This window comes from Bubalus bubalis, chromosome 11 (genome assembly GCF_019923935.1).
Source record: "Bubalus bubalis isolate 160015118507 breed Murrah chromosome 11, NDDB_SH_1, whole genome shotgun sequence".
Classification (NCBI taxonomy): domain Eukaryota; kingdom Metazoa; phylum Chordata; class Mammalia; order Artiodactyla; family Bovidae; genus Bubalus; species Bubalus bubalis.
The window spans coordinates 97224535-97240773 of record NC_059167.1 but is presented as its reverse complement, the minus strand read 5'-3'; the positions used below and the strand labels follow the sequence as shown (position 1 = coordinate 97240773).

At 47.2% G+C, this 16239-nt stretch overlaps 1 protein-coding gene across 10 annotated transcripts in view; it reads right to left on the bottom strand.

Moving 5' to 3' along the window:
• Window positions 1–16239, bottom strand: part of HRH2 (histamine receptor H2) — a 55060-nt gene that overhangs the window by 29431 nt on the left and 9390 nt on the right. For 2 of the 10 annotated variants that reach the window (XM_044925483.1, XM_044925485.1), the window contains exons 1-2: window positions 2958–3300; window positions 1897–2106 (exon numbers count right to left, since the gene is read on the bottom strand). The exons of 7 other annotated variants lie outside the window; for them this stretch is intronic. The gene's annotated coding sequence lies outside the window, so the exon portion shown is untranslated. Of the gene's footprint in view, window positions 1–1896; window positions 2107–2957; window positions 3301–16239 lie in introns of those variants that run through there. One more of the 10 variants, XM_044925486.1, reaches the window with a different exon arrangement.

The window sequence follows — 16239 nt, the reverse complement described above, 5'->3', positions numbered from 1 at the left end:
ACTGCCATTCGGGCACCCCGACTTTGGCCCAAATGCACCCAGTCTCTTCCTATCTGACTTTCCCTTTGCTGTCTTCTTCACTTGGAGTCCTGTTCTTCCTTGTCTTCAGTCAATGATGCCCTTCTCAAGGCCTAGCTCAAACACAGGTCCCCACACCCTCCCTCACCATCTGAAAGCATGGTGTTGTTTTGAAACCTTTCAAAAGCCAACATGGTATAAAGTGAAGATGACGTTATCTTAGGATCCATCTTGCTAACGGACGCACAAAATAAATCAAGATAAAGCACAGATGCTCAGATACAGTTCACAGCTTGATGCTGAGATGCTGAATGTGGCTCCCAGGGAAGGAACTTGAGGGGGCCGTGCATGCAGGCTGCCTCTCTAACAGCTCACCGCCAAACAAACCTGAACATGATTTTTGCTTTTCACCTTTTTTTTTTTTTTTCGTAAAAGCAAAAATCCTCCTTGGATTTCTTTCGGTACAAAACAGGTACTAATGTAGGTCTTTCATGAAAGAGAAGTGAGGTAAAGCAAACTTTCAAAAAGTGGGGGGATCCCTGTACCTCTGTCTCCCTGAAGCCTGCAGGTGGGGGCACCCTCTCCTGTACTTTGTGCTGCGTTATAGTGGCTCAGACTGTAAAGAATCTGCCTGCAATGCAGGAGACCCAGTTCGATCCCTGGGTCGGGAAGATCTCTTGGAGAAGGGAATGGCATCCCACTCCAGGATTCTTGCCTGGAGAATTCCACAGACAGAGCCTGGAGGGCTATAGTCCATGGGGTTGAGAGAGTCGGACTCAACCGAGCAACTAACACTTTTACTTTCACTTCATACTGTTGGTGCCTGGCTTTGTTAATATGGCTCAGTGTCTGTCTGCAAGCAGGGCCTGGATCTAGACCACCTGTCTCCAGCTTCCATCCACCTATCCATCTGTTCTTCCATCCTTCCAGCCAGCCAGCCAGCCAGCCAGCAAGCATTTCTTGTTGTCTAAGGGAGAGGCCCAGGGAACACAGAGTGAGTGTGAAAACGATACGGCATTTTCATTAAAACCAGCTTCCCCCACTTCCTGTCCCGGTCTTGCAGGCTGACCACAGGCATTGCCGTTGTACATGTCACACTCTTCCTCTTATGTCATCTCAGTTTTGGCCTTAAGAGCCTCTGAGAAAAGCACTTTCTGAAGAATTTGCTCATGGGTTGCTGTGCCCCTTACTGCCCCCCGGGGAGGTTTCTGACCTTCGTCTACAGTCGTCACCTGGCAAATGCAGCCATAACAAAAAGCAGTGCCCTGCTCAGAGTCTGATTCATCACATCAAGCACCTCTGGGAGGCCATGCTGGCCAGACAGACACTGAGCCATATTAACAAAGCCAGGCACCAACAGTATGAAGTGAAAGTGAAAACAATTAGCCTTCAAGAGCAGCCACAGCTGAGTGTGTTAAAGGCACTCAGTGAGCTCACAGATGTGTATTAAACCCACTGTGCTGGGCTCTGCACAGGGAAGTCTGCTTTGATTACCTCCAATGACCAGCCTCGGTCATCTCTAAGTACAGATAGATCTTTGACGTGACTTGCAAGGTTCTGCGTGACCTGGTTTTGTCTTTTCTCTTTAGCTTTAGCTCCTGCCTGCCCAGTGCCCTTTAGTTGGACAACACTTGGAGAAATAGCTCTGGTGGCATTTGATTTCTCCTGATTTTAAAAGTCCTAGGCCCATATGACTCTGTGCCTTTGCACATGCTATTCCCACTGCCTGGAATGCCCTTCTTCCCTTCCATGCCTGGGGAACTCACACTCTTCCCTGAAGACCTGTCTGTCCCTGTCACCTCCTCCAGGAAGTCTTTCAGAGTCTTCCAGAGGTACCTGCTCCATCTTCTCTCACTTCTGCTTCCCACCTATACCCACCTCTGGTAGAGGCTTGTGATTTCTGGGGTGCACAGGAGAGAGAGGTTCTTTAACTTTCCACTGGGTAGAAATCTGAGTTTCCAGGGCCCTTGGAAAATTCTCCTCTGGATGTGGTCCTTGGTGATTTCTCATCAAAGTGTGTCTCCCTAGGAATGCGCTGTGGTGGGTGGAATCTGGAACACCATGACCCTGCTCAGTCCTCTCCTGTGACTGCAAAGAAAACGGGGGCTTGAAGTGTTGAAGGTCACCCCCCCAGCAGAGGTACAGCCCAAAGGCCCATCAGGTCTGCCTAATGCCCCAACTCCCCTCTCACTGCTGCCTACCCGCAAAATCCTGCAAGAGATGTCACTGACAGTTCTATTTGCCAACAGAGGAGAGAAGCCATCTAGAAGATTAGCTAGTCTGGGGATTGGGGTCTTCTCCCATCAAATTTTATCAAACTGAGTCCAACACTTTTCTTTCCCTTTTCACTAAGAGGTGAAATGAAGCTCCCCTTTTGCAGTTTAAGTACCTAAACCCCCAGGCAAAGCCATTGGGGGAGTAACTAGCAATTTGGGGGAATTAGTTAAAGCTCCTTTGGGTTTCTCACTCAACCTGGAAGATGAATCCAATTCTCCAAGCGATCACTTACAATAGGAAAAGAAAATGATATTCAGCAGGCAACTATTGTGTGCGAGGGGAGCACACAATGGCTTCTGGGGGAGCCAGTGGGCAAGTCTGTGCAGCAGGTCATTTGATCCTTATTGTGCAAAAATTGACATGCCTACAAGTGAAGGGACACCCAGGGGCTGAAAGACAAGGACTTTGACTTTGGATGAATCTGGATTTTAATCTCAGAACTGTCATTTAAGAGCTTGGTGACCCTGGGCATATGACTGCAACCTCTCTGAGCCTTAGTTTTCTCTTCTGTAAAATTGGGGTAATGATATGTCCTTCTTCACTTGGTGGTTGTGAAAATGCAGAGCAAAGGTGTGTAAAACACTTTGTGCCTGGCATATGGCAGGTTACTTTAAATATAATAATAGTATAAGAATAATATTTCATAATAACAAAAATATTACCTTTTATTATTGTCAAAAGCCCCATAGCCAGGAAACTGCATTCACACATGCTCTATATATGTAGGGAATGGATCCGAGGGCAGACACTGTGCTGGGTGCCAGGGGACAGTGGTGAACATGGGAGACAAATCTTGGAGCTTCTGTGACAGTGTGGTGGTTGGGGGGGAGCAAACATGAAGTAACTCATAGCAGAGCTGCTGATCCAACTGCAGTATGTTGACAGTTCTATAAAGGGCGAGTGTAAGGAGCCACAGGCTTCTCTGGTAGCTCAGCTGGTCAAAAATCCGCCTGCAGTGCAGGAGACGTCGGTTCGATTCCTGGGTTGGGAAGATCTGCTGGAGAAGGGATAGGCTACCCACTCCAGTATTCTTGGGCTTCCCTGGTGGCTTAGACACCTGCAATGTGGGAGACCTGGGTTAGATCCTTGGGTTGGGAAGATCCCCTGGAGGAGGGCATGGCAACCCACTCCAGTATTCTTGCCTGGAAAATCCCCATGGACAGAGGAGCCTGGTGGCTCCAGCCCATGGGGTTGCAAAGAGTTGGACACGACTGAGTGACTAAGCACAGGAGCCACAGTGATATACAGTGGAGGGACCCGTCCTGGTCTGGAGGGTATGTGATTTGAGATCTGAACAGAAAGGAAAAGGGTCGCTCAGTGAAAACAGGGGACGGGCAGGCTCCAAACAGAGGACAGCTGCTCCAAACACTGGGAGGCAGAGAGTCGGGGATGTCCGCAGAGCCATAGGAGCCCTTGGGGGTGGGGGGTGAGTGGAGATTGATGCAACTGGAAGGCCAGAGGTGGCTTTACGTCCAGCAGTCCTGCGGGGACATCAGGGGGCGGGGGGAGGGGTGGCTGCAGGGTGGCAGGGGGCCTTACTGGGTCCTGCTGGCTACTCCCAGCTATCACTGCCGGTAATGAGATGCAGGGGTCACTGGGTTCCTGGTAGGCAGTTCCTCGTCTTTATGAGCCATAATGCCCCAGAACATCGCCCCGTCACTTCGTCATCCAAATGGTACCGGGTGCTGCGGGCATCAGAGGGTGGCCCCAGGGTCAGCTCCCCCAGGAGCGCTGTCCGCTCAGAAGTCCCAGAGGGGCCTGAGAAGTGGAAGCTATGTCAGCAGGGTGACTCTCATTCTTGAAGGAGGGAAGACGGGCCTTCCAAGCCCCGCTGCGGCTGCAGACAAAGGTGCTGAGCAGCGTGACTGGAGGCCAGGTGGTGGGGGCCACGCCACTTCAGAAGGCTGGTGGCACTCTGGGACTCCATCACTGGGAGCCTGGGATGCGGGGCAGGGCCCGGGGGCGCACCCAAAGGGAGAGGCGGGTCCAGCCCCCAGCAGTTCAGACACTGCCTAGCGATGGGGGCAGGGGCCATGGAGGGTGTGGGGAGCAGCAAGGGGCTATGGGAACTGGGAGGATGCTGTGGTGATGTGGGTGGTGGCAGGTGACAACTCTGTGTGTGTGTGCAGAAGGCAACATCTTATGGGGCCTGGAAAACCCCATGAATGCTAAAAAAACAAACTGACCCAGCAGTTGCACTTTGAGGAATTCATCATATGACCTGGAAATGTTGTTCAAGTCCCTGGGACAGCATGCAATGCAATCATCAAAGGGACAATTGCACCAGTTTCTCGCATTTCTCAGATTCCACATATAAGTGATATCTTAGAGTATTTGTTTGTCTGTGTCTGACTTATTTCACTTCAGCATAATACCCTCCAAGTTCATCCATGTTGCTATAAATGGCAATATTTCTTTCTTTGTTATGGCTGAATACTATTCCATGGTATATATGTGTCACATCTTCTTTCTCCGTTCATCTGTTGATAGACACTTAGCTTGCTTCCATACCTTGGCGACTGTAAATAACACTGCTACGAACATTGCGGTACATGTTTCTTATCAAATTAGTGGGGTTTTTTTTCAGATATATATCCAAGAGTGAAATTGCTAGGTCATATGGTAGCTCTAATTTTAGTTTTTTGAGAAACTTCCTTGCTGTTTTCTAAAAAAGAAGCCGACTCACAGATACAGAGAACAAACTAGTGGTTACTAGCAGGGAGAAGGATGGGAGGGAGGGACAATATAAAGGTAGTGGATTAAGAAGTACAAACTACTATGGATAAATAAGCTACAAGGATATATTGTAAATGTTGTGATTCACTATATTTTATGCCTGCAACTTACATAATACCATATATCAACTGTACTTCAATAAAAAAATTAAAATTAAATAAAGGACTGTCGCAGGCTTTGGGGCTGATGTGGAATGTTCTCTGTATGTGTGGGGTGTGACATTCTAAAGGGGGAACGTGTGCGTGTTTTCGTGCTCTTGCACTGACACACAACTGGTCCAGGAAGGGCCCGTGTGAAAAGGGACTGACTGCTTCCATGGAGGTTTATGGGGCTGAGCCAAGGGTGCAGGAAAGACTTCCTTCACCATATGTCCCTTGGGACCTTGGGAATCTTTTTACCTATAGTTAGTGCCATGGTTTTTCCAGTAGTTATGTACGGATGTGAGAGTTGGACCATGAAGAAGGCTGAGCACCGAAGAACTGATGATTTCAAATCATGGTGCTGAAGAAGATTCTTGAGAATCCCTTGGACAGCAAGAAGATCAAACCAGTCAATCTTAAAGGAAATCAACCTGGGATATTCATGGGTATTCATGCGGAAGTTGAAGCTCCAATACTTTGGCCACCTTTTGCAAAGAGCCAACTCCCTGGACAAGACCCTGATGCTGGGAAAGATCAAGAGCAGGTGGAGAAGGGGGCGACAGAGGATGAGATGGTTGGATGACATCACTGACTCAATGGACATGAGTTTGAGCAAACTCTGGGAGATTGTGAAGGATAGGGAAGCCTGGCATGCTGCAGTCTACGGGGTCACAAAGAGTTAGACATGAGTGAGCAACTGAACTATGACAACCGTGGGTAGACATCACCTATGGCCAAACTAACCGCCAGGCCACAGGGCTTGACCAGCAGAGAAGGGCAGGGAGAGGGCACCTAGGTGGAAGGAACAACAGCAAAAGAAAGGCGGCTGTGTGCTCAGGTGACACTTAAGAGCCAGACCTGGTGCGTCGGGGCTCCAGGCCAGGGCTGGCACTTGGTCTACTCAGTCAAGAGTAGAAGAATTGATGCTTTTGAACTGTGGTGTTGGAGAAGACTCTTGAGAGTCCCTTGGACTGCAAGGAGATCCAACCAGTCCATCCTAAAGGAAATCAGTCCTGAATATTCATTGGAAGGACTGATGCTGAAGCTGAAACTCCAATACTTTGGCCACCTGATGCGAAGAACTGACTCATTAGAAAAGACCCTGATGCTGGGAAAGATTGAAGGCGGGAGGAGAAGGGGACGACAGAGGATGAGATGGTTGGATGGCATCACTGACTCTATGGACAAGAGTTTGAGCAAGCTCTGGGAGTTGGTGATGGACAGGGAAGCCTGGTGTGCTGCAGTCCATGGGGTCACAAAGAGTCAGACACGACTGACATATGTTCATGGGTCAGAAGTGCCTCATTGATTGACGGCTGACTGGGATCAAGAGGGTAGTGTCCCACATGCCACTAGTTCTCAGAACTGACTGACTTCAGTCAAGAGCCCCTTACTAGTAAGTCCTCTGCTCCAAGCTCACCCTGAGGGACCCCTCTTCCCGCAGTTACTGATAGGACTGGTCAGGCCCGGCCCCTCTGATTGCTTCTCCTGTCATTTGCATAAAGATGGCAATGGCTGCCAAGCCCTAGCCCTGCATGATCTGGTCTCTGCCAACCTTTCCAGCCAATTCTCAGGGTGGGGAGGGAAATGTAGCTGTGGGGGAAGTGCTGAGGAGTTTGCATTTAGTTCTAAGGGCAGCAGGCCAGCCCTGGAGGTTCCATCAACACATCTGAGATTGCCTAGAGAGCTGTGGGACACCACCCTCTTGATCCCAGTCAGCCGTCAATCAATGAGGCACTTCTGACCGATGAACATACGTCAGATGCTTGCTTCACAACACGCCTAGGGCTATCTGCTCTCTGAACATCCTCTCACTCACGCTTTACCACAACATCCTGTGGCAAGAGGTCTTTTCCTCATTTTAAAAATGCAGAAACCCAGGATCAGGAAGGTGAGGTTGCCCAAAGTCTCAATATCACCAAGTCAAAAAGTCAGAATTTGAACCCCCGTCTGTCTGACTCCAGAATCCTGATTCTCAGCTGCTGTTATTTCAGTTTTCCTACAGAGAAAGAAAGTATGCCCTTCAGGCTTTCCAAAGAGATGGTATGAGTTCCCCAGGCATCCGCAGCAGAAGATACTTCCTCTTTCGCTGTCTTTGATCTTCGTGGTGATAGATTTCTAACTCCTTCCCCGCAATGGGCTTGACGTTCGGTGAAACCTCTTACGGCAGTATACAATTTCTGGCTGGGGTTGTTCATTAGAGAGAAAGGCCTTGGGCTCCTGGTGGTCTGAGTTTTTGTCCCACCATTTCATGTCTTCTGAGCTGACAGGGATCTGAAGCTGGGATTGTTTTCACTTCTGCTCTCAAGCCCAAATTGTCCCAAACACTGCAGCCCACTTGATGGGGGAGAGTGTCGCCCTCTGCACAGGCTGAGAGGTGAAGGGACCCAAATATTATCTGGAATTTGGGGCAGGTTCTGTAACCGCTGCTGTTGGCACATCCAAAGAAGAGCCCCACCCATGTGTGTCCACCAGCCCAGAAAGGCAGCGTGCAGCAAAGCGGGCCTTTTCCTGTGATGACTGTCATCACTTGGGCATCACAGTGCTGGAAAGATGACCTGGGCTGGAAGCCAGAAAACCGACCTCTCCCATCTGCTGAGCACCCACAGGTAGCTTAGTATCTCTAGGCTGCTCTGCGGTGCTCAGTCGTGTCAACTCTTTGCGACTCCCTGGACTGTGGCCTGTAGCCTGCCAGGCTCCTTTATCCATGGGATTCTCCAGGGCAAGAACTCTGGAGTGGGTTGCCATTTCCTACTCCCAGGGATCTCCCCAACCCAGGGAGTGAACCTGCATCTCTAGCATCTCCTGCCTTGGCAGGCAGATTCTTTACCACTGCATCACCTGGGAAGCCCCAAATATCTCTGTGAGGCAGAGATTATTATGAGTCCCATTTGACAGATTGTGAAACTCAGCTTCAGACGTTGTCACTTGTCCAAAGATGCACAGCTGGTAAAGAGGCAGGCAAGGCTCTGAACCAGATCTAACTCCACTGTCTCTGAGTGTCCATAGCCAACCACCATGCCACCCCGCCCCCCGCCAACTAAGACATGCATATAATTCGGTTCATTTGCTGACTATTTGTGTGACCAGTTCTTGCTGAGGTGTTTTCTTTTCAGTGAGAGACCCCAGGCCATCTGCCTGGCCTCTGCCAGCGGTTGATGTGGGCAGCTGAAGCCACATCGGGTGACAACAAATTCCCTTGGTCATTGTTGTTTAGGAGCATCTCTATTTCTCCTTTTTTTTTCCATGTGGGTGAAGGGCACATAAGATCAAAGTGCGCAGTTCAGTGGCACTCAGCCCATTCATGATGTTGTGTAACTCCCAGCTCCACTTGGTTTTCAATCATGGTCATCACCCTGAAGGGAGCCGACGCCCGTTAAGCAATCACTCCCTGTCTCTGGTTCCCGGCAACCACAGACATGCTTTTGGGCTCCATCGAGTTTTCCTGTTCTGGACACTGGGGACACAAGGAAAGGAGGATCTCTGAGTCTCTTTTCTAGCCTCTGTTTCCCCTTCATCCACCTTGGGGCTCAGGCTACATATTCAAGCATCATCTTGGACCACTGTCTTTCCTTCATCCCCAGCATTCAACCCATCAGCAAAGTTGATGGATTTTCCCTCTGAAATACGTACCTCTTGGATGAGGCTACTTTCTTTGGCTGCTGCCATCCTGCCCGAGTCCAGGCCAGCACCATCTCTTGTCTGGACTTTCGTGACAGTTGTCAGCAGGCATCTCTGCTGCTCCCTTTGGTCTCCAGCACTGCCCTCTTGCTCCTGTCTCATCCACATTGTGCCTCACACACGCTCCTTGGCTCACAAGACATCCCCTCCGGGATCCATGCCCCATCTCTCTGACCTCCTTCCTCGGCCTCAGGACTCACTGGGTACCCGGCACTCTGACCCTGCCCCAGAGCCTTGGGCATTCACAGTCTCCTCCTCGGGCCTCTGCTTTGATCTGCTGCTGATGTGGACACTGGCATCTTGGCTCAAATATCAGTTCTGTGGAGGGCATCCTTCTTGACCCCTGGAGCAGCTCCTTGGACCCTCACCATATCTCTTTCCACAGAGAGAGCCAATTTTTTTTGGGCACTTTTTTCTTTTTTTCCCTATTTGTTCACTGTATCTCTCTCCTAAATAGAACATAGGCATCATGAAGGCCAGGATCAATTTTTTGTTCCCTAACAGGCACTTAATGGGGGCTTGATTAATATTTATTGGGTTGACTGATGCATACTGAAAACAACCATCATTGCAAGATAATACCCCATTTGTGGGGTGCTTTGAAAGTGTAGGCAATGCTCTAAGAACTGATATTTACATACTTTATCCCATTTAATCTCTCTGCAACAGCCTTCCTACATGGACACCATTATTTATCTCCACTTTATAGATGAGGAACTTGAAGTTTATGGTGCTTTATAACCTGATCAAAGCCCATGACCAGACTTGAGGTAACAAGTGTGGGGAAGATCTGGGTGGGGGTACTTTCCAAGACAGGCATTGCTGCTAAGTCACTTCAGTCGTGTCCAACTCTGTGAGACCCCATAGATGGGAGCCCACCAGGCTCCACCGTCCCTGGGATTCTCCAGGCAAGAACACTGGAGTGGGTTGCCATTTCCTTTTCCAATGCATGAAAGTGAAGAGTGAAAGTGAAGTCGCTCAGTCGTGTCTGACCCTTAGTGACCTCATGGACTGCAGCCTACCAGGCTCCTCCGTCCATGGGTTTTCCAGGCAAGAGTACTGGAGTGGGGTGCCATTGCCTTCTCCGAAGACAGGCATTGGATGGGGCCAAATGAAAATTCTACCTTGAGTCTTCTGGGGGAGATGATACCCTGGATTGCCAGTGTTTGCAGGGGGACCCAAATCTTTGCCACCCAGGACAAAACTCCGTGGGGTGCAGAGGCTGGGTAGAGAGGGCACTGGGCAGGGAATTTGGAACCTGAGTTTGAGCCCCTGGTGTGACTCTGACTTGCTCTGTTACCTCCCACAGGTTTTATACCACCAGTTTCCTCAGCAGAAAAGAGGGAAGATGGGCTTAGAATATCTTAAAAGTTTCTTGTAACAATTTGATGTGTGTGTGGTGTCTGGAGGGGGTGGGAGGGAAAGAATCACAAACTCCCAGACTAATTAAAATAAGAGGGTTCTGGGTAGAAACAACACTCAGTGGTCATCTGGTGCTCAGGAACTCCTTCTATAGCATCCCAGAGAGGCAATCATCCCCGAGGGCCCTGCATACCTCCAGGGATGGCGGCTTACTAGCTTATAAATTATTTGCCAATCGTGGCCATTTAAAAAACCATATAGAATCCTACCTACTCTTTCATTTGGAAGCATACCCCCATATTGCATACCGAATGCATTAGAATACTCCTAGAACACATTCCATAGAAAATAGGATTTATATTTAGCTGTTTAGTATAAGGAGCTGCCACTGACTAGCTGTCATAAATTGTCAATTAAACAAATATTTGTAATTTGGTGGGGTTTTTTTTTTCTTTCATTTTAGATCTGGTATTTGTGTGTGTGTGTATGTGTGTATATGTGTATATGCGTGTGTGTACGTGTGTGTCTGTGTGTGTGTTTGCAGACATTTTTGTAGGCTACTGAAAGGCTATGAAGCCCCAGAGGACATACCTAAGTCCCTTTTTCTGAACAGCCTCACAGAGCTCCTGACTTGTTGCTTCTCGGTGATACGGAAGTCCTCAGGCCCTCCAGCTGAACACCTCACGGTCCTTGTCACTGCCAGTATTGCCCTCACCAGAACCACCACCACCACCATCACATCACCACGACGGGCATCACCATCAGCGGTGACAGTAGAGTTGGGCACCAGAACCACCCCCCAATACGCATGTTCCTTCCTCTCTGTTCTTCCCCCCAGCCTCACTTCGGCAAGGCGTTGCCCTCCCAGCAGGGCACGTAGCTTGCTCTTACAAGGCGAAAGTCCTGCAGCTCACTGGGTCACCTTAAAGATATCCACAGCAAACAGCAAAGGCTTGCCAGGAACATTCACACACTGGTTATCTTAGGTAATCCTCTCTGCCCTCCCCCACTTTCCACACCCTCCAGTCCTGCAGGAGAACTCCCTGCGGGACTGCCAGGGCAGTCACTATTACTACACTTTGCAAAGATGGCTCGGACATGCCGAATGCCTGGGTTGAGGTCACACAGCTGGCCAGAGGAGGGAAGGGCCCTCTTGGTTTCCAATTGCAAACAGCATACCCTGTCTGAAGCCTCCTATGTTTCCAAACTTCATGCATTCATGGACCAACTCCATGATTTTGCCAAACCCACAAAATACACCAGTTCTATTTTGTACTTAACATTTTTCTTTAAAGTGATGGAATGGATTTATCTCTGGGCTTTCTATTTTGTTCCATTGATCTATATTTCTGTCTTTGTGCCAGTACCATACTGTCTTGATAACTGTGGCTTTGTAGTAGAGCCTGAAGTCAGGCAGGTTGATTCCTCCAGTTCCATTCTTCTTTCTCAAGATCGCTTTGGCTATTCGAGGTTTTTTGTATTTCCATACAAATTGTGAAATTATTTGTTCTAGCTCTGTGAAGAATACTGTTGGTAGCTTGATAGGGATTGCATTGAATCTATAGATTGCTTTGGGTAGTATACTCATTTTCACTATATTGATTCTTCCAATCCATGAACATGGTATATTTCTCCATCTGTTAGTGTCCTCTTTGATTTCTTTCACCAGTGTTTTATAGTTTTCTATATATAGGTCTTTAGTTTCTTTAGGTAGATATATTCCTAAGTATTTTATTCTTTCCGTTGCAATGGTGAATGGAATTGTTTCCTTAATTTCTCTTTCTGTTTTCTCATTATTAGTGTATAGGAATGCAAGGGATTTCTGGGTGTTGATTTTATATCCTGCAACTTTACTATAGTCATTGATTAGTTCTAGTAATTTTCTGGTGGAGTCTTTAGGGTTTTCTATGTAGAGGATCATGTCATCTGCAAACAGTGAGAGTTTTACTTCTTCTTTTCCAATTTGGATTCCTTTTATTTCTTTTTCTGCTCTGATTGCTGTGGCCAAAACTTCCAAAACTATGTTGAATAGTAATGGTGAAAGTGGGCACCCTTGTCTTGTTCCTGACTTTAGAGGAAATGCTTTCAATTTTTCACCATTGAGGATAATGTTTGCTGTGGGTTTGTCATATATAGCTTTGATTATGTTGAGGTATGTTCCTTCTATTCCTGCTTTCTGGAGAGTTTTTATCATACATGGATGTTGAATTTTGTCAAAGGCTTTCTCTGCATCTATTGAGATAATCATATGGTTTTTATTTTTCAATTTGTTAATGTGGTGTATTACATTGATTGATTTGCGGATATTGAAGAATCCTTGCATCCCTGGGATAAAGCCCACTTGGTCATGGTGTATGATCTTTTTAATGTGTTGTTGGATTCTGATTGCTAGAATTTTGTTAGGGATTTTTGCATCTATGTTCATCAGTGATATTGGCCTGTAGTTTTCTTTTTTTGTGGGATCTTTGTCAGGTTTTGGTATTAGGGTGATGGTGGCCTCATAGATGAGTTTGGAAGTTTACCATCCTCTGCAATTTTCTGGAAGAGTTTGAGCAGGATAGGTGTTATCTCTTCTCTAAATTTTTGGTAGAATTCAGCTGTGAAGCCGTCTGGACCTGGGCTTTTGTTTGCTGGAAGATTTTTGATTACAGTTTCAATTTCCGTGCTTGTGATGGGTCTGTTAAGATTTTCTATTTCTTCCTGGTCGAGTTTTGGAAAGTTGTACTTTTCTAAGAATTTGTCCATTTCTTCCACGTTGTCCATTTTATTGGCATATAATTGTTGATAGTACTCTCTTATGATCCTTTGTATTTCTGTGTTGTCTGTTGTGATCTCTCCATTTTCATTTCTAATTTTATTGGTGCTGGGAAATCTGGTCAACCACTTGTAAAAGAATGAAACTAGAACACTTTCTAACACCATACACAAAAATAAACTCAAAATGGATTAAAGATCTAAACGTAAGACCAGAAACTATAAAACTCCTAGAGGAGAACATAGGCCAAACACTCTCTGACATACATCACAGCAGGATCCTCTGTGACCCACCTCCCAGAATATTGGAAATAAAAGCAAAAATAAACAAATGGGACCTAATTAACCTTAAAAGCTTCTGCACACCAAAGGAAACTATTAGCAAGGTGAAAAGACAGCCTTCAGAATGGGAGAAGATAATAGCAAATGAAGCAACTGACAAACAACTAATCTCAAAAATATACAAGCAACTCCTACAGCTCAACTCCAGAAAAATAAATGACCCAATCAAAATATGGGCCAAAGAACTAAATAGACAGTTCTCCAAAGAAGACATACAGATGGCTAACAAACACATGAAAAGATGCTCAACATCACTCATTATCAGAGAAATGCAAATCAAAACCACTATGAGGTACCATTTCACGCCAGTCAGAATGGCTGCGATCCAAAAGTCTACAAGTAATAAATGCTGGAGAGGGTGTGGAGAAAAGGGAACCCTCTTCCACTGTTGGTGGGAATGCAAACTAGTACAGCCACTATGGAGAACAGTGTGGAGATTCCTGAAAAAATTGGAAAGAGAACTGCCTTATGATCCAGCAATCCCACTGCTGGGCATACACACTGAGGAAACCAGAAGGGAAAGAGACACGTGTACCCCAATGTTCATCGCAGCACTGTTTATAATAGCCAGGACATGGAAGCAACCTAGATGTCCATCAGCAGATGAATGGATAAGAAAGCTGTGGTACATATACACAATGGAGTATTACTCAGCCATTAAAAAGAATACATTTGCATCAGTTCTAATGAGGTGGATGAAACTGGAGCCTATTATACAGAGTGAAGTAAGCCAGAAAGAAAAACACCAATACAGTATACTAACACATATATATGGAATTTAGAAAGATGGTAACAATAACCCTCTGTACGAGACAGCAAAAGAGACACTGATGTATAGAACAGTCTTATGGACTCTGTGGGAGAGGGAGAGGGTGGGAAGATTTGGGAGAATGCCATTGAAACATGTAAAATATCATATATGAAATGAGTTGCCAGTCCAGGTTCGATGCATGGTACTGGATGCTTGGGGCTGGTGCACTGGGACGACCCAGAGGGATGGAATGGGGAGGGAGGAGGGAGGAGGGTTCAGGATGGGGAACACATGTATACCTGTGGCGGATTCATTTTGATATTTGGCAAAACTAATACAATTATGTAAAGTTTAAAAATAAAATAAAATTAAAAAAAATAAAGTGATGGAATGAATTGCAAAAGGAATTTTGTCTTATTATTACAATAACCACCAGGATCACTTTCCCTCAAATAGGCTACCCTGAAAACAAAGGCAGTGGAAACAGAGCTGATGCTATTAAATTCCATGTAGCTGCTGCTGCCTGAAAAGCCAGCCTAACCCTCTCCTGGTTAGAAAGGCTGTGCTACAAAGGTGTTAAAGACACATTAGCACTTAACTGATAACTTTCTTTAAATAAAGGAGAAAGTCTGAAGGAGAACTAAAAAGCCAATCTATTCACTGTGTGATGGGATGGTTGTTGTTATCTGAGACAACTGACCATCCAAGTCCACCCCAGGGCACTCAGGGCCACCTGCCACACTTGAGTATTTCACTCAACCCAGGAAGCTAACACGGTGTAGTGGAGAGGAACCAGGAACCTGTCGGAGGCTCAGTTTTCCCATCTGTAATGAGCATAAAACCACAGCATGCGATGCTGGCAAGATGAAATGTGAAGGCAGCGGGATGCTAGAGACGTGGTGGCCCCTTGGTAAATATCTCTCCCTGCCCCCTGGCCATTCTCTGGTCTTCTTGCCCGCCCTCCTGCAAGAGAAGGCACCCAGGTAAACACGTCTTCGTCTGGAAGGTCTGAGCACAGGGGCAGCTCCTGGGCAGCCCTGCACGGTCTCCACTGCTGGCTGGGACCATGTGGGGGTCAGAGGGCTTCTCCTCCCAGCCTGCCTCTCACCTCTCCCCAGCTCAGCCCTGATGCAAATAAGGTCTTTCCCAGCAACTGCCACAGGTTCAGATCCTAGCTCTGCTACTTGCCAGGGAGGCACTGTTAGCCAGGCAGCTCTGCCTTGAGCCTCAGTTTCCCTTTCTGCAAAACGGGGATACTAGTCCCAAACACACAAGGGTGTAGAGTGGCTGGTGGGGGGTTAAGAGCAAGGTGCCTCCAGGACCGATGACCTGGGCCACGTTCTGGCCCCACTGCTTCTTTATGCGGCCATAGGGAGCAGGGACTTGGATTCTCCCACCTCAGATTCCTCACCTGGCACAACGGAAATACAAGGAATCTTTCCGTTATCTGACTGTTGTGAGGAGTAGCTGGGCAAATGTGTGTGACGCTCCAGAGACCACTAAGTGCTGAGCGCAAGTGAGTGCTCTACAGATGCACAAACACTCGCACAATCGGGACAAGAGCCCGCCTCCCTCCAGCTGCCCGCTGGCCTCCGGGTCCCTTCAACCCCCAAGGCCCCGCCCACACCCCCTCCCTCAGCTACACGCTCCCAGCCCCCAGCCCTGTGGGACCAAATGACTGCTGCCTGGCTTCTACTCCGGATGCAGGCTTTCTGAAGATGCTCACTCAACACAATTCCAAATACACACAAACTGTAGGCTTAACTGTATTATTTATGACAGGTGATGCTGCAGATGACTTTTATATGTTCAAAACTGGAAGAACAGAGGCGTAAATTGTGTCCTAATGGAATTACTAGACCTGTTGCTAGCACATTTTGGAAACTATGAAATAAGGGGAAATGCTTGCATTTAAGTAGTAAAACAGTAGGATTCAGATTGTATACAGAGGATGACTGTAACTGTGAACTCCTACCCTGTTAACCGGCTGGGGAGAAACACAACAAATAAAGTTTATGTCTAGAAGGGAAGGCTGGATGGTAAGAGTGGTTTTCTTTGGATGGTGATACAATTTTTTGTTACTGTTTTCTTCTGTATCTCCTTATTCAAAATCTTCTACCCTTGAGAATTAATCCTACTGGGACTAAAAAGCAACAAGAAGATGCAGAAGTGTATCTA